Source organism: Somniosus microcephalus, chromosome 14, assembly GCF_052327205.1.
Source record: "Somniosus microcephalus isolate GS21.2 chromosome 14, FLI_Smic_1.0, whole genome shotgun sequence".
NCBI lineage: Eukaryota > Metazoa > Chordata > Chondrichthyes > Squaliformes > Somniosidae > Somniosus > Somniosus microcephalus.
This window is the reverse complement of record NC_141000.1, coordinates 92,665,180-92,684,127: the sequence shown is the minus strand read 5'-3', so window position 1 is coordinate 92,684,127 and position 18,948 is coordinate 92,665,180. Positions and strand designations below refer to the sequence as shown.

The window sequence follows — 18,948 nt, the reverse complement described above, 5'->3', positions numbered from 1 at the left end:
GCCTGTATAAAATGGCGAATGGTTGAGAAGTAAAGCAGGATGGGAAATTATGCCAACCTGACTAAACTTTGTTAGAAAATGTTGCAGTAATGAAATGGTCTTTAAGTAAACAAGGAGAGAGTGGGGAACAAGAAATTCAGCAACATTGCAAAAGAAGGGAGGAGGCCGGAGACAGTCACCACTCCCTGTCTTCTCAAAAATGCAGAACCGGCTAAACAATGAACTGATTAAAAAGCAGAAAGACATCTGTGAGAACTTAGTGCAAAGGTTGTTCTCAGATAAGGATAGTTTGCTTATTAACTGCCATGTAGGCACAAGGGAGATAAAGGGTATAAAATTACTGATATTGAACACCGAAAGCAGCGCAAAGCTATAGGAAGAAGAAACTTCAGTCAGCAGAATATAGCAAGAGGATTAAAGAGACCACGCCCCAATCACTCGGAAGGAACACCGGGGTTCGCTGAACAGACGGCGACTATCTTCTTGTTAAATATCACTTCTTTGTACAGGATGTTTAATACATAATAAACCTGTTTTACTTATACACAATACCTGTACCCAGAGTGGTTTGTGTAGTCACGGACAAATTATTCTAAAAAGCTTTTAAAGCAACAGTTGCTCCAGTTTATTTTCATTAAATCTTCCTAACTGTCCCATGAAACACACCCTTCAGCTTAAATTTTGTCCATCCATAAAAAGTGAAATTCCAAAAATTCCCCAAGACATTTTTTCTGCTGAAGCTGTAAGCAGCAATGTGAAGACCCGTCAGCACTGAGCCCGAGCTTAAATGTCCCTGATGCAAGCTACATCTCATTTTAAATGGATGGACATGATCATCCCAAACTGATTTGGTGCCACCTAAAACAAAAATATGCCCTCACCGATGGCTCTTGCAGAAGGGAGAGAAGCAAGCAAAGTCTGGTAGTTCAGAAAGTAATTAGACACTCATGATCATCTAAACCTCATGGCGACTGCAATAGAAATTGCAAGCGTTAAGCAGAACGTGATAATCACAGGAGCTTGGATCAATGATGACACCTTCCCACCGCCCCAACTAAGAAGGAAATCTGGCTCCCCACCCCCCACCTCCTGATGAGAAGAAACTCCAGCCTCCCCTCCCCACCATCCCAAAAAAACAGAGGATTTGGGGAAATTATAGTCAGAGGCTTCCCTCAGGATGCTCAAATGGAAACAATCAGGTCCCAGTGATTTGTTAATCTTAAATTTATTCAACGCTTTTTTGTTGCAGATTTACACAGCGGAAGTGCTAAACAGACTGATTCTGCACTGATGCACAGGACCTCCCAGTATGGATAAACAGGCTACAAAAAAACTGTTCTTCCCTTCCACATACCCCAGTCACTTTTCACTTTGCTGGTTCTGATGACACTACTGCTGCTGTTTCTAAACTTGCGTAATATAAAGGTGTGTAGAGTTGTATAACCAGTATGTTTAGAGTAAACCATCATGTTGACCAAGGTTCAATGTAGCACAGAAGGAGGCCATTTGGCCCATCGAGTCCGTGCCGGCTCTCTGTAGCGCAATCCAGTCAGTCCCATTCCCCTGCTCTATCCCCGTAGCCCTGCAAGTTTATTTCCCTCAAGTGCCTATCCAGTATCCCCTTGAAAACATTGAGTGTCTCCGCTTCCACCACTTCCATTGGCAGCGAGTTCCAGGTCCTCACCACTCGCTGTGTAAAAAAGTTTTTCCTCACACCCCCCTGTATCTCGTGCCCAAAACCTTAAACCCGTGTCCCCTAGTCCTTTTACCATCAACTAGTGGGAACAGCCTTTCCACGTCTAGCCTATCCAAACCCGTCATAATCTCATCAAATCACCCCTCAACCTCCTTTGCTCTAATGAAAACAAATCCAGCTTCTCCAACATAGGCACCAACGATATAGGTAAAAAAACGGGATGAGGTCCTAAAAGCAGAATATAGGGAGTTAGGAGGTAAATTAAAAAATAGGACCTCAAAGGTAGTAATCTCAGGATTGCTACCAGTGCCACGTGCTAGTCAGAGTAGAAATAGGAGGATATTTCAAATGAATACGTGGCTAGAGGAATGGTGCAAGGAGGAGGGATTCAAATTCCTTGGACATTGGAACCGGTTCTGGGAGAGGTGGGACCAGTACAAACGGGACGGTTTGCACCTGGGCAGGGCCGGGACCGATCTCCTAGGGGGAGTGTTTGCTAGTGCTGTTCGGGGGGGTTTAAACTAAAATGGCAGGGGGTTGGGAACCAGAGCAGGGAGAGAGAGGAAAGGAAAACAGGGATAAAAGCAAAAGATAGGAAGGAAAAAAGCAAAAGTGGCAGTCAGAGAAATCAACGGTTTAAATCAAACGTGGCCACAGTAAATAATAATTCTAATAGGTCTAAGAGCGTTAAAAAAACAAGCCTGAAGGCTTTGTGTCTTAATGCGAGGAGCATTTGTAATAAGGTGGATGAATTGGCTGCGCAAATAGAGGTAAACAAATATGATTTGGTTGGGATTACGGAAACGTGTCTCAAGGATGGCCAAAACTGGGAACTCAACATCCAGGGGTATTCGATATTCAGGAAAGATAGGCAAAAAGGAAAGGGAGGTGGGGTAGCATTACTGGTTAAAGAAGGGATTAATACAATTGGAATGAAGGATATTAGCTCTGATGATGTGGAATCTGTATGGGTAGAATTGAGAAATACTAAGGGGAAAAAAACATTAGTGGGAGTGGTATATAGACCTCCAAACAGTAAGGTGGAGGTTGGGGATGGCATTAAAAGGGAAATTAAAGAAGCGTGCAATAAGGGCACAGGAGTCATCATGGGTGACTTTAATCTACATATAGATTGGGCCAACCAAATTAGTAACAATACTGTGGAGGAGGAATTCCTGGAGTGTTTACGGGATGGTTTCCTGGACCAATATGTCGACGAACCAACCAGAGATCAGGCCATCTTAGGCTGGGTATTATGTAATGAGAAAGGATTAATTAGCAATCTTGTTGTACGAGGCCCCTTGGGTCGGAGCGATCATAATATGATCAAATTCTTCATTAAGATGGAGAATGAAGTAGTTGACTCAGAGACAAGGGTCCTCAATTTAAATAAAGGAAACTACGATGGTCTGAGGAGCGAGTTGGGTCGGATTGATTGGGGAATGGCACTCAAAGGGTTGACAGTGGATAGGCAATGGCAAACATTCAAAGACCGACTGGATGAACTACAGAATTTGTTCATCCCAGTTTGGCATAAAAATAAAACAAAAAAGGTGACCCAACCGTGGCTAACAAGGGAAATTAGGGATAGCATAAGGTCCAAGGAGAGGGCATATAGATTGGCCAGAAAAAGCAATAATCCTTAGGATTGGGAGCAGTTTAAGATTCAACAAAGGAGGACAAAGGGCTTAATTAAGAAAGGGAAAATAGAATATGAGAGTAAGCTTGCAGGGAACATAAAAACTGACTGTAAAAGCTTTTATAGATATGTAAAGAGGAAAAGATTGGTGAAGTCAAGCGTAGGTCCCTTGCAGTCAGAATCGGGGGAATTTAGAATGGGGAACAAAGAAATGGCAGACCAACTAAATACATATTTTGGTTCTGTCTTCACAAAGGAGGACACAAATAACCTCCCAGAGATGCCGGGGAACATAGGGTCTGATGAAAGGGTGGAACCGAAAGAAATCAGTATGTGTAGGGAAATGGTGTTAGGAAAATTGATGGGACTGAAGGACGATAAATCCCCAGGGCCTGATAATCTACATCCCAGGGTACTTAAGGAAGTGGCCCTAGAAATAGTAGATGCATTGCTGGTCATCTTCCAGAACTCGATAGACTCTGGAACGGTACCCATGGATTGGCGGGTAGCTAATGTTACCCCACTATTCAAAAAAGGTGGTAGAGAAAAGGCAGGGAATTGGGGAAACTGCTAGAGTCCATTATAAAAGATGTAATAGCAGAGCACTTGGAAAGCAGTGACTGGATCGGACAAAGTCAACATGGATTTACAAAAGGTAAATCATGCTTGACTAATCTACTGGAATTTTTTGAGGATGTAACTGGTAAAATAGATAAGGGAGAACCAGTGGATGTGGTGTATTTGGACTTTCAGAAGGCTTTCGATAAAGTCCCGCATAAGAGATTAGCGTGCAAAATTAAGGCACATGGGATTGGGGGCAAGGTATTGACTTGGATAGAGAACTGGTTGGTGGCGGACAGAAAGCAAAGAGTTGGAATAAACGGGTCATTTTCCGAGTGGCAGGCAGTGACTAGTGGGGTACCGCAAGGATCGGTCCTAGGACCCCAGCTGTTCACAATATATATTAATGATCTGGACGAGGGAATTGGATGTAATATCTCCAAATTTGCAGACGACACAAAGCTGGGTGGGAGGGTATGCTGTGAGGACGATGTCGTGAAACTCCAGTACGATTTGGACAGGTTGGGTGATTGGGCAGAAACATGGCAAATGCACTATAATGTGGATAAATGTGAGGTTATCCACTTTGGTGGCAAAAACAGGAAGGCAGATTATTATTTGAATGGCAATAGATTGGGAGAAGGGGAAGTGCAAAGAGACCTGGGTGTTCTTGTGCACCAGTCGCTGAAGGTAAGCATGCAGGTGCAGCAGGCGGTTAAGAAGGCAAATGGTGTGTTGGCCTTCGTAGCAAGAGGGTTCGAGTACAAGAACAAGGATGTCTTGCTGCAGTTGTACAGGGCCTTGGTGAGACCACACCTTGAGTATTGTGTGCAGTTTTGGTCGCCTTATCTGAGGAAGGACATTCTTGCCATGGAAGGAGTGCAGCGAAGATTCACCAGGCTGATACCTGGGATGGCAGGAATGACGTATGAGGAGAGATTGTGTCGATTGGGCTTATACTCATTGGAGTTTAGAAGATTGAGAGGGGATCTCATCAAAACCTATAAAATTCTGTCAGGCCTGGACAGACTAGATGCAGGAAGGATGTTTCTGATGGCCGGGGAGTCCAGAACCAGGGGTCATAGTCTAAGGATAAGGGGTAAGCCATTTAGGACTTAAATGAGGAGGAATTTCTTCACCCAGAGAGTGGTGAACCTGTGGAATTCTCTGCCACAGGGGGTGGTGGAGGCCAGTTCATTAAGTATATTCAAGAAAGAGTTGGATATATTCCTTAAGGCTAAAGGGATCAAGGGATATGGGGAGAAGGCAGGGACAGGGTACTGAATTTGGATGATCAGCCATGATCTCATTGAATGGCGGAGCAGGCTCGAAGGGCCGAATGGCCTACTCCTGCTCCTATCTTCTATGTTTCTATGTAACCTGTCCTTGTAACTAGGATCCCCCAGCCCCGGAACCATTCTGGTAAATCTTCTCTGCACCCTCTCAAGAGCCTTCACATCCTTCCTAAAGTGTCGTGACCAGAACTGGACACAATACTCCAGTTGTGGCCTAATCAGCACTTTATAAAGGTTCAGCATAATTTCTCTACTTTTGTACTCAATACCTCTGTTGTGTTTGTACCGCTATACACAACCACATAAAATAATAAAGCAGCAGAGACTGAGAGTAACTTCAAGTGATCTTTACTGGGTAACTGGAACTTCGGCACTGACTGTACAAATTGATACGCGTCTGTTATATACGCTCGCAACTAAGGATGTACATCCGCAAAACAAAGTAGTCCCTTAAATGTTGTATACATTACAACCTCTATTTATGAAACCCAAGATCCCATATGCTTTGCTAACCACTCTCTCAATATGTCCTGCCACCTTTAGGGACCTATGCACATTAACTCCCAGTTCCCTCTGTCCCTGCACACTCTTTAAAACTGTGCCATTAAGTGTATATTGCTTCTCCCTGTTCCTTCTGCCAAAATGCATCACCTCACACTTCTCTGTATCATTAAGGTCATATTTCTGTTGTGTCTTTGAACAAGGGTTGGGTTTTCTCCCTGTTCGGGTTGTTCTGGGTTATGTATTCCCACTGTTAGGTGGGCATTGTGTTCCAGGCCTCTGCCCATGCTCTCTTTGGCCACATGCTAGGAGGTGCACAACAGTAGTCTGGTGAGGACGCCTTGGCCTTTTTCTCTCCTCCCTTCCCCATCAACCATCTGCAAGCAGACATTGTAGCTTCTGCTGCACTGGTGCAGAGTCACATTGGGATCTGAGCAGAGTAGGGGTATTGAATTTGTGTCTTCCTACTGAGTGCTGAAGCATCAATAAGAAGTGCCAGTTTCAATTCATTGTCCCTGGTGTTCTTTAGTGCTGCACTTGAATAGCAAGGGACCTAATTTTAATGAGGAACATTATCCAATTTTAAACCTTTTGCTTTGTACATGCTGCTTCTGACTTTCTCCTTTGTAACAGTATATGAATATAAATGGTGATTTGAAAACTAACCTGCTGAGATACAGTTCCATGGGCAACTGGTGGTTTCCAGTACTTTGACAGAGTATTTATCATTGTTGTTATTTAGCCTTAACAATGAGTGTTAGCAGGCTACCTGACCTGTAGGAGGGCATCACAGTGAAGCCCAACCCTGTTCTCATGCTACGTCACACATGCTCTTCCAACAGGAGTCATTGGATAATGATCAGGAGGGGGAGCACTGACTGATTATATATTTTTCCGCTCGCTAACTCAGGAGTGCTGAGGCTACCTCTGCACACACTGGAGATTAAACCTGGCACTTTCCCGGTCTGGTAAGCTTCAGGTACTGACTAGATAAACACACTCAGCTCTCTGGGAGTCAATGGTCAGACTTTCCACAGATTTTGGCCTAGAAATTGGGTATAGCCCCGCTTAAGGCGTTAGAACTGGCGATGCGCAAAGTTTATAGCCAGACGAAAGTTATCGCCGCCTGGCGCGATATTGGGTTGCATCGCCCCCAAAGGGGATTGAGGCGCTAAATCAGCCGTTGCACAGTGCTCTTAAGGCGCAAAAGTTCAGGCGCTACTCAATATCGACGCAGACGGGCGCAGCGCAGGTGATCTCAATTACGGGAAAGCACGAGACATCCAGGCGCCGTCCGGTTCTTAAAGGGGTGGGTCAGTCAGCCTGAGCTTCAACACCCAACGCCCTGTAGGCCTCAGATTTGGCGCTCGCCCTTGTCTGGTGGTACAAACTTGTTCAGCATGGAGAAGGTTAGACAGAGAGCAGAGCGCTTCAGCACTGAGGCTCTGGACCACTTGGTGGCTGCAGTTGAACACCGTCGAGAGGTCCTGTATCCGGATAATGGCAAGAGGCCGAATCAGAAGGCTTACCGATGATCTTGGAGGGAGGTTGCTGTGAGGGTCAACTCCAGCAGCATGGCGACCAGGACCCCTGTTCAGTGCAGGAAGAAATTCAACGACCTCACACGGATCGTTAGGGTGAGTGATGGTTTACCAAACTTGTGCTTCCCTCAATCTGCAGCTGACTTCGGGCACCCTGCTGCAATGATGCGCCAATGGCCATCTGTCAGCATGCACCCATGGCCCTTTCTGGCCACACACATGGACAGATGTCTCAAGGCCTCATGTAAGGGCTCTTGCACCATGGGGGGCATGCGATGAGGTCTCAAGGCCTCATGTAAGGGCTCTTGCACCATGGGGGGCATGCGATGAGGTCTCAAGGCATCATGTTACAGAACTTCCCCTTCTTTCCCCTGCAGTCCAAGCTGGCGATGATTCGAAAGGAGCAGCATCAAACCGGTGGCGGACCTCCACAAGTGGTCACTCTCACGGATCTGGAGGAGAGAGTGCACCAGATACTTGGTGGACGTCTGTCTGGTCCTGTGACCACTGCATCTGCCGACCCCATTACCGACAGCGAGGGTAAGACTCTCACCTTTTTCACCTGTTGCCTTCCACTTGGTCCCCCCGCCAGCATGCATCCTCAGTGTGCAGCCATGTCAGAGCCTTGCCGCAATCTGGCATGCCTTTCAGCAAAGCTGTCCTTTTGCTAAAGCCACTCTTCCACCTCCCACTTTCAGATGAAGCAGCACCAACTCGGGCTCAACGCGCTGAAGCTGCCAGTGCCAGTGCCACCGGAGGCGAGGACCAGGAGGAATCTGGACCAGCCGTTGCAGAATCCGGGGAGCTGACACATCTACAGACTGGGGATAGTAGTCCCCTGGAGGGGGGGGGGGCTCTGAGGATGAACCAGTTGCCGGACCAAGTGGCATGCAGCAACGCAAGGGGGATAGGCAAGTTCGGCCACCGTCTCCCCGCAGGGCAAGGCAGGTCGTCATGACTGCTGCACAGAGTGCAGATGAGGTCCGTCGCCTGGCTGAGATGAGCAAACAGGCCCGGGTCAGACACACGGAGCTGATGGCTGCAGTGGAGAAGATGCCTGAGTCAATAGATTCATTGGCTAGGAGTATGTTGGACTTCGGGGCAACAATGGAGAGGACGCTGCAGGGCTTTGGGGCAACAATGGACAGGACTCTCCAGGTGTTCGGGGAAACAATGGACAGGTCTATCCAGGGCTTCGGGGCAACAATGGAGAGGACTCTGCAGGGCTTTGGGGCAACAATGGACAGGACTCTCCAGGTGTTCGGGGAAACAATGGACAGGTCTATCCAGGGCTTCGGGGCAACAATGGACAGGACTATCCAGGGCTTCGGCCCAACAATGGAGAGGACTGTCCACAGCTTTGAGTCGGCTATGGAAAGGACTGTTCAGGGCTTCGGACAATCCCTGGAAAGGTCTGTGCAGGGCTTGTCCGAGGCAGTGGAGCGGTCGGCACCTGCCTTGTCCGAAGCAATGGGAAGAACTGTCCAGGCCTTCTCCGAAGCACTGGCACCTGGCACACAGGTCCTCACTGTTGCCACGCAGTCACTTGCTGGGCTCCTCCACAGCCAGATTGACGCAACGCGATCTCTCACTGTAGCCACCCTCTCTGCATCAGTTAGGATCACCCCGGGCCCTTCCAGTCCCATACAAGGCCAGGAATCAGTGGAGCATGCGATTGTGGCGGATGAGCCGAGCCGCTCCCCTCAGATAGCCAGTGTGTCGTCCGACCATGGTGCAGGTGTCCTCTCTCGGCAGGAGACCATTGCACATGCCAGCACTGGGACGCCTGCATTGCAGCTGCCACCACCTGCAGGCCACACTGCTTCCAGCCATGGTCACATCAAGCATCCTGCATCCGCACCCTCCAAGCCCAGAGGTCGGCCAGGCCGTCCCTCAGGGGCTTCTGCGCTTCCAGACAGTCAGCAGGCGTCCCCCAGCCTTGAGCCCGCCACTGGGGTCCAATTACGTAGGAGCAGCAGGGAGGGAAGGGGCCGGGCGCGAAAGAGAAGTCGTTCTCCCTCAAGGGGCCAGTTGTAGAGGGAAGTGCTGAGACGTTTGTTTGTCCAAATTCAAGGACACCCTCACCTGTTGTTATATTTGCAGAAGGTTTGTTGAGTTTTGCGGCTTTGCCGAACAGTTCACAGTTATTTTGAAAGTTATGGTTTCTGTTGACATTACGTTGTTTAGCTGTAATGAAAGACTTTTGTGCCAATAAACAGAAGTTTCAATGTGGCATGGTGCATGTGACTACTTTCAGTGATGCTGGCATTCAGAGGCCCTCAAACATCCAAAGTGCGCATGAGTTAAGACTCTCATCATTCCGCCACAGGGGTGTCGACAGGAGTCCAGATGAGCCTCTGACGTATGGACCTTCCACTTTCAGCAGCCCTTCCATCTTCCTCCTCCTCTTCCTCCTCCTCCGCCTGCTCTTCCTCCTCCTCCTCCTCCTCCTCCTCATACTCCTCCTCCTCCGCCTGCTTGTGCAGGGTCCGAGGGAAGGTAATGAATTGACGCCTTCGCCTATAAAGGGCATCTGTCACTTGCTGGATGCAACAGTGGACTGCAGCCTGAGCGACAGTCGCATTGTCCCCAATGGCTGACTGAAAGGATTCGTTGGCATAAAAATGGAGGCCATCAGTCAGTTTAGCCATCATGGACAGAGAGGTTCTGCAGCGTTCACGCGGCTGCAGATCCTGACCAAGCAGGTGGCACAGATCAGTAACAATGTCCCTCCAGAATCGGAGCCTTCCCAAACACTGCTCCTCCGACATGTCAAGGCTTGTCACCTGCTGCCTAAAGACCCTCGCAGCATCCCGTCGGATTGGCCGACCTCCATTGCCCCTCCTCCTTCTGGCCAATCCCGGCCCTCTCTCCCGCCGTCTCTCTGCCCCTTCACAGTGTTGGGCGATGAGGCCGTCGCCCTCCAAACAAGCTCCCATTCCGATGCCAGTTGGTCCAAAGGCTTTTAGGTGTAGTGTTGCAAGTGCTTCGGACAGGGTTGAGGGTCCCAAGTACTGTAAAGCTAAATTCCCAGAACTCCGCTCCACATTAGCTCGCCAACTCTCTCTAGCAACAATCGCAATGAGCAGGCCAAGTGGCAGAAGATTGTGCACTAGAGCTGTCCCCTTTAAATAGCGCCCCCCTACTCCGAGAAGGGCCTGTTAGCCCTCCCTCGAACTGTCACTAATAGCGCTGGGCGCTAAGGCTCCGGGCGCCACCCAATATGCGCTCAGGCGCTCCTAAAAGGCGTTGCACACTGAAATGACGTCATGAGTTGCTTGTGCTCGCGGGCGCGCGCAAACACTTAGCGCAGGCGCTAAATGTATAGTCAATATCTGAGTTGGCGCTATCTTCATAGAGTCTGCCCCAACATAGGGCTTCACCCCAATTCTAGGTCTCTTTAGGCGCTCAGCGCCGGCGCTACCAACCCAATTTCTAGGCCTAGGTCTCTTTAGGCGCTCAGCGCCGGCGCTACCAACCCAATTTCTAGGCCATAGTTCTTTCATGGTCTGAGATGCAGTCTGAAAATCTAAAATATTAAATACAGACTGCTTCATTGAAGTAATCAACCCTTTGATCACGGTGTATTGATCCTGAAGAACAACCCTTCCTTGCTTCTTTTTTGACTGGAGGAGGATGTGTGTTGGAAATAACATGTATGTATTGACAATAGAAAATATATTCATTAAACATGTTGGCCTACTCCAGTCCCTATTTCTCATGTTTCTATGTTCCTTTTCATAGTATGATAAACAAATTTCTGGATCAGAGTCCAAATGGAGGAGATATCCAACTCCAAAGTTTTATCACGCAATGCGGCAGAAAGAGGAAACAAGGAAGACCCCTTGGACACACAAATTGGTGCAGTGTGGTTACCAGAATCAGAGCTTCACCCCTGAAGAAAGGTCAGAGGGGACATTCCTTATGAAAATGATTGAATGGCCAAAACCACCCAAGCCTGCTGTACCCTTTGTGAAAAGCAGCGACCCATCACATGCTCGCTTTGTTATTTTAAATTCTGGAAAGACCTTCTATGTTGGAGATCAGTTACAAGTGATGCTGCGTATGAATGATTTTGAAGGAAACCCAAAGCAATATGGGGGTGACTATCTCCAAGGCCGGATCCACACGCCAGCTTTAAAAGCCGGTTCAGCAGGAACAGTTATAGATAACCAAAATGGATCTTATTATCTAAATTTTAATTTATCTTGGCCAGGGAAAGTTGAAGTGTCTGTTTCCTTAGTTCATCCCAGTGAAGGGATCCAAGCACTTGAAAGGCTACGTGAGGAACGGTCGGACAGAGTGTATTATCAAAGTGCCTTCAAATCTGGGGGTACTTCAGAGACCACTTTGTGTGCCCTTTGTTTGCCTGAAACTAAACCGCTCTGTAACTTTACCGATCTCAGGACTGGGGAGCCCTGGTTCTGTTACAAACCAGAGAAGCTCCCCTGCACTGCTCGTATTAACCATGCGATGGGATATAAGGGAAACTTATTAATTGGAGAAGAGAGTCGTTATTTTCAAAGGTATGTCTTATTTATATATTGATTTTCTGTCACTCATTCTGAGCCAATTTGTGATGTATATACAAAAACAGCATTACTGGCCTAAGCTAGAAACAGTGCAGATCTAAAGAGACTTGGGGGTCCATGTACATAGATTGTTAAAATGTCATGGTCAGGTACAGAAAATAATCAAAAAGGCTAATGGGATGCTGGCCTTTATATCTAGAGGACTAGGCTACAAGGGGGTAGAAGTTATGCTACAGCTATGCAAAGCCCTGGTTAGACCACAGCTGGAGTACTGGGCAGCACACCTTAGAAAGGATATATTGGCCTTAGAGGGAGTGCAACGTAGATTTATCAGAATGATACTTGGACTCCAAGGGTTAAATTACAAGGCAAGATTATACAAACTAGGGTTGTATTCCCTGAAATTTAGAAGGTTAAGGGGTGATTTGATCAAAGGTTTCAAGATATTAAGGGGAACTGATGGGATAGATAGGGAGAAACTTTTTCCGCTGGTTGGGAGTCTAGGACTAGGGGACATTGCCCAAACGTTAGAGCCAGGTCTTTCAGGAGTAAAATTAGGAATCCCTTCTACACACACAGGGTGGTAGAAGTTTGGAATTCTCTTCCAAAAATGGCAGTTGATGATCTGTCAATTGTTAATTTTAAATCTGAGATTGATAGATTTTTGTTAACCAGAGATATTAAGGGATACGTGGCAAAGGCTGGTATATGGAGTTAGGTCACAGATCAACCATGATCCCATTGAATTACAGAACAGGCTCAAGGGGTTAAATGGCCTACTGCTGTTCCTATGTTCCTAAATACAGATGTACAGAGCTCTCAGGGTAGCTGCAGTCAGAAAAAGGTATCTCATATTGCTGTCACAGTTCATATTGGGCCGTTCATGCTAGTTTGCAATAATGCCGAACCTTTGACAATGTTGGGGGAAAGGGGGGTAGACAAATCACCTCTAAGTGGTGTTCCATAATGCTGAGGTAAATCATTTATATTACAGGTCTGTTACTAGCAGCAACTTAGCAATATAAATGGAGTTACACAGTTGGTCAATGATATGCTTGTTCTTGTAGCTGAGTGGATGAAAATTTGAGTGCTGCACTTAAAGCCTTTTTCCATTCATTTTCTCCTGTTATTTTCTTCCCTACCCTGCTCTCCTGATGGCATTGACTCCCTCATTGGGGCATATTCCCACCCAGGCATTTGCACTGATTCAAGTGGTCATTTCTCATGTGTGAACTTCGACAGTGAGTGTAGGTAAGCTATCTCTGACTTGGGGGACAGCAGAGCCGAGCCTAATCCTGTCCCCGCCCAGCGTCTACACACAGACATTTCCAGTAGGGGTTGCTGTGTAGTTATTAATTGTAAGGCACTCTGGCTGATTTTTCCCTTTACTAACCCAAGGCTGCTGCGGTCAGTTGTAGTGCCCCTACTGCTATCTCAGCTGAGAAACAACGCAGGACAGGTTTACATTCCTGTGCAGCTCAGAGATTGAAAACATTACCTCGAAACTATCAGGTTGGCTATCTTTTAAACTTTCCTGTTGAAATAAATTTAATTTAAAGGTTTGAGGAATACAATGGCTTAATGTACAATATATTTACATTTTTAGCACAGTCAACATCAAGAAGCCTATAAGACCCAGTTCTGCAGGTTATGTAACCGTAGAGCCTTCACCTCGAGCAGGTAAGATAGATCTAAATTTGTGACTCGTAAGTTGAAGGTTTGGTATTTTTGAGGGAGCATGAGTAAGCAAAATGGTGTGGTAATTCTTTGCTTCAAATACGCAGGAATATGCGGCTTTTTCAAATAAAGTGTAATTTAATGCCCCAGGTAGCTATTTACTGAATTAGATTAACAATTTGGGTACGAGCTTATTTAGAGCAAGTAGGATTTATCCAACAAAAAAGTATTGTTTTTGTGAAATCACATATGATTAAGACTGATCCAAAATATTATACGTGAAGCATCTATAACTGTACAAGCCATTCAACATCATGCATAATACTGGAGACTAGGTCGTTATGGTGTATTTTAACTAGTTTAATTTGTGGTTTGAAAATATGATTTAAATAGAATCCCTTTTTTCTTTAATACAGTCTGAGATACGGCATTACACTCTGGGGCCTAGAAATTTTGGGGGCCTATTTTTGGGCGCCTTGCCCACACAGTGTTAACAGCCACCGCTCAAATGGGGAGGCCCGAGGTGCCCTCAATTTTGGGCCTCGGATCTCATCATAATCTAGATGGTGCTCCGGTAGGAGGCCGCACAGGTTAGTGCTCCAATTTCCAGCTAAGCTATTAGATTGGATCGCGGAAGTATGGAGGAGGAACTGGTGGGCCTCGGAGTCTGTGATTGTGGTTCGGTGGGGGATCGGGTAGGCAGATCACAGGTCTTGGACGTACTGTTGGGGGGTCCGGTAGAAAGATCACAGACTTTAGGAATACTGTTGGGGGGCCAAGAGTGCTGTTGGCGGGGGCTAGGAGGTTGGGGCCAAGGCCGGAGGCAGATTGGGGGGGTGCGTCTGGAGGTCAGAGTCGGGAGTGAGGTCAGAGATCTCGGGACCATGGGGGCAGCGGTGATTACAGTACTTAACTTTTTTTTACTTACGTGTTGTTTAGCATTGGTTTTCCCGGAGGCAATCAGCACTGGCACTGGCTGCCTCAAGGCAATCCAAAGTTGCAGAAGGGACTAGAAGCAGTTGCTAGGCCCCTTATTTGCATATGCAAATAGACTAACGCCTGCTTCAGACATGGGTAAAGTACGCCTATTCTTTGGCCTTTACCAAGATGGCATCTGGTGCGGCCAAACAACGGGCGCTACCAATCCCAATTTCGCGCCCATTAGTGTGGGTGTAAAACGGGCGGTAACAGATCGGCCATCCATTATACACCCAGCCTGAGCTTTCCTTCCATTGACTTCACCTAACCAGATGTCTATAGAAACAGCAGCAATGAATTCCAAGTGTTGACTTCAATAGAAAGGAAAATTGCACGGGGTGTATAACTGGCGGCCAATCCGCTACCACCTGTTATACACCCCCGCCAAAGTTAAAGTTCAGGTGGGAATCTTAGCCAGAATGAAGTAATCTGACAGGATGAACATCTGCATCTACTTATTATTCATAATCATATTTCACAAATATCCTGTTGACCACATTGTAGACAATTGCCTTGGGCATTTGATGCAGAAATCCTGCTACAGTAAATAGAGACTTGATGTTAATGACTGATAAACTTAGTGCTAACCTCTGAACAAACAGCACTTTAAGGACATCAATGCAGCACCTGTTATAATATGTGGCTTGTCTGTATATTTGCTTCCAGTGTGTTCACTTTGAAACAAAATCAGGAATCCTGCTGTCTGATCAGGAAAACGCAACAGTGTTGATCTCATATTTTGCTTGGTTCCCCCCCGACTCCCCTCAATATATCCAACATATAAACAAAGGGTGTCCCAAAAAATATAGTTGTGCATTCTGAGTGTGGGAGGTGGGATGCAGTGGCAGTGTGTGGCACTGGAGCCTTGCCAAGACGGTGGACGTGTTATAGAAACATAGAAACATAGAAGATAGGAGCAGGAGTAGGCCATTCTGCCCCTTGAGCCTGTTCCGCCATTTAATGAGATCATGACTGTTAAGTCTGTGTGTCCCAGTTATGCTTATTATAAATCACTGGACACAGGCCACAAGAATAACTTTAACAGGTCTTTACTATTCGGAGGTCAGGGCTGAACTGCCCAGTAAATCACTACACAACGCTTATATACCGGTGTGGTCACCACCGGTACTACAGTATACAGCAGCCAAGAGAAAGTAGTACATCTCTTAAGGTAGTTCTCTTAAGGTGGAACAGGTTACATACACCACAATCCTCCCTTTTTAGCTTAACAGTTATATCCCCATTTAACATAACATAATAACATATAGCTATATATATATATACAACTTCATGCAAAACAGTTCAAAGATTCAGTCTCTGAGGAGGCCTCCTGATTCGAGTTGGATAACGCCTTTCAGGGGTCTCTGATTCTCGTTGCTGGGGTGACTCATCTAGTTGATCTCTTATGGATTGGACATCATCATCAGGTACATTCACTTCTGAGGTAGATGCTTCAGGTTCACTAACTTCTTCCACAGTTGTCTCTGCCGTAACCCTGGGTTCGACCCTTGTTCTCGATTCTACCAGTTGGTCAGCATGACGCCGCATTACATTTTCACCAATATCTACCGTGTACATCAGGGGTCCTTGTCTGGCCCGAATTGTTCAGATTGCCATTTCTCGTTTTTATAGTCCCGGGCTAACACTGGTTGTCCTATTTCGAAACTCCGAGTGGTCTTGTTATTTATATGCTGGAACTGTTTGTTTTCAATTTCCCTCCGCACATTTGGTTTTAACAAGTCCAACCTGGACCGCAACCTCCTGTTTTGGAACATCATGGCAGGACTTTGGTTTGTCACTGCATGAGTGGCGTTTCGATATGCCAGTAGGAATTTGTCCACCTTGTGTTGTAGTGGAATCTGATCTTCGCTCATGGCCTTTATTGCTTTTTTGAACGTTTGTACAAATCTCTCGGCCAACCCGTTTGTAGCCGGATGATATGGGGCAGAGGTATAATGTTTCACCCCATTCTTCTTCATGAATTTCTGGAATTCTTCTGACACGAACTGCGGTCCGTTGTCTGAACATATTTGTTCTGGCAATCCATTTCTTGCAAATATCGTTCTTAGCACCGCGATCGTCTTTTCCGAGGTAGTGGTAGTCATCTTAATCACTTCTGGCCATTTAGAATGTGCGTCCACCGCAATTAAAAACATGGAGTCCATGAATGGACCAGCAAAGTCAATATGTACACGTTGCCATGGGGTTGAAGGCCATTCCCATGGATGCAGCGGTGCAATCGGAGGTGCATTTTGCACTTTTTGGCACCCTGAGCAGCTTTTCGTCAGATCCTCTATCTGTTGGTCGATACCCGGCCACCACACATAAGCCCTAGCAAGGCTTTTCATCTTGACTCCCCCCAGATGACCTTCATGCAGTTCCTTTAGAACTCTCTCTCTTAACTTAGGAGGAATAATCACCCTTGTTCCATACATCAATGTTCCTTGACAGACGGACAGCTGTTCTCGTCTTGCTGAGAATGCCGGTAACAGTGGATCACCATGTGCTGGCCATCCCTTCACTGTCACTTCATAGACCCGGGACAGTGTCGGGTCGTTCCTGGTTTCTCTTTCAATACTTGCATTGGTGACTGGTGAACATTCGATGATGGTCGAGTGAAATAACTCAACAGGGTCAACCGTCGGTGCCTCCTCCTCTGTAGGTAGTGGCAGGCGCGACAGCCCATCAGCATTACCATGCTGCTTTGTACCTTTGAATTCGATCTGATATTGATGTGCCCCTAGGAAAAGGGACCATCTCTGGAGTCTCTGTGCTGTCATCACCGAAACACCCTTCTTAGGGTTAAAAATGGATACCAACGGCTGGTGGTCTGTCAGAAGCGTAAACTTTTGGCCCTGCAGGTAATGATTAAACTTCTTTACTCCCCACACAAGGCTGAGAGCCTCCCTATCTATCTGAGCATAGTTGCGCTCAGCGGAGGTCAATGATCTGGATGCGAACGCAACTGGTCTCTCCAGGCCATTTGGCAACTTGTGTGAGAGTACTGCCCCAATACCATATGGAGAAGCATCACAAGCCAAACGAATAGGCAGCGTTGGGTTGAAGTGAGCCAACACTTCCTCTGAGATCAATGCCTTGCTTTTGCGAAAGGCCCTCTTACAGTCCTCGCTCCACTTCCATGGTACTCCCTTCTGCAAAAGAGCGTTCAGCGGGTGCAGCACCGTGGATAAATTTGGCAGAAACTTATGGTAATAGTTAATCAACCCTAGGAACGACCTCAACTGGGATACATTATCCGGAGCGGGAGCCTTCACAACAGCTTCGATCTTGTCAGGAGACTTATGAAGCCCCTCCTGGTCAATGACATGACCACAGTACGAGATCCGCTTCTGAAAGAACTCACATTTCTGGCGATTAACTCGAAGTCCATATTCTTTCAATCTGGTGAGCACCAGTTCCAAATTTGCAAGGTGTTCCTCGTCATCATCTCCTGTAATCAGAATATCGTCCAGGTAACATTGTGTGCCTGGAATTCCCTGTAATACCTGCTCCATGGCCCTCTGCCAAATTGCTGGAGCCGATGCCACTCCAAAAACCAGTCTATTATACCGGTACAAGCCTCTATGCGTGTTGATCGTGAGATACTGGCGTGACTCTTCCTCAACTTCCATCTGTAAGTACGCCTGCGCCAGGTCTATCTTGGTGAAGTGTTTCCCGCCAGACAACGAAGCGAAGATATCCTCAATCCGCGGAAGCGGATACTGCACCGTGTGAAGCACCGGATTAACAGTGATCTTGAAATCTCCACAGATGCGAACCTTCCCTGGTTCCCCCGGCTTGTTGCTCGATGAACGCTTCATGACGGGGACAATGGGCATGGCCCACTCACTCCAGTCTACCTTAGACAGTACTCCTGAACGTTCTAGCCCTTCCAGCTCAGCTTCCACAGCAGGTCGTATCGCATAAGGTACCGGTCTGGCTTTGAAAAATTTCGGGTTTGCATGTTCTTCAACCTTGATGTTTGCCGTAATTCCTCTCAGTGTTCCCAGTCCCTGTTGGACCACCTCTTTAGCATCGTCCAATATTCTGGACAATCGTTTAGGTTTGACATCTTTTTTACCGGAATCTACCGTTAGTGCTTTTAAGGAATGCCAGTCCATATTTATTTTCCTAATCCACTCCCGTCCCAGTAGTGGCGGACCTCCCTCAGGTAGCACATATAAGTCCATTCCTCGGCTTTCTTTGCCCTTGTGGACCACCTTTACCTCTATCTTCCCGATGGGGTATACTCTTTGCCCCGTGTATGTTTTCAATACAATCTCCGTATCCCGTAGGGGAATATGTGGGAATAACCTTTTGTAATCTTGCTTATTCATGACCGTCAATGCTGATCCAGTGTCCAATTCCATCTTCACTTGGACTCCTGCTATCTGAAGTGTGACCCAGATTGTTTGGAGGTCTGCTTCATTACCAACATTGTGTACTCTTAGACTACCCAGTTCATTACTGCTGGAGTCTGAATTTGACTTCTGTTCATTCGAACTGTTCTCTGTCACCTTGTGTACCT

General features: G+C 46.8%; 1 pseudogene; it reads left to right on the top strand.

Moving 5' to 3' along the window:
- The first annotated feature begins 1,309 nt into the window (after positions 1-1,309).
- The window catches only part of LOC147107701 (NXPE family member 3-like), a 57,717-nt pseudogene continuing 40,078 nt past the window's right edge, over positions 1,310-18,948 (top strand).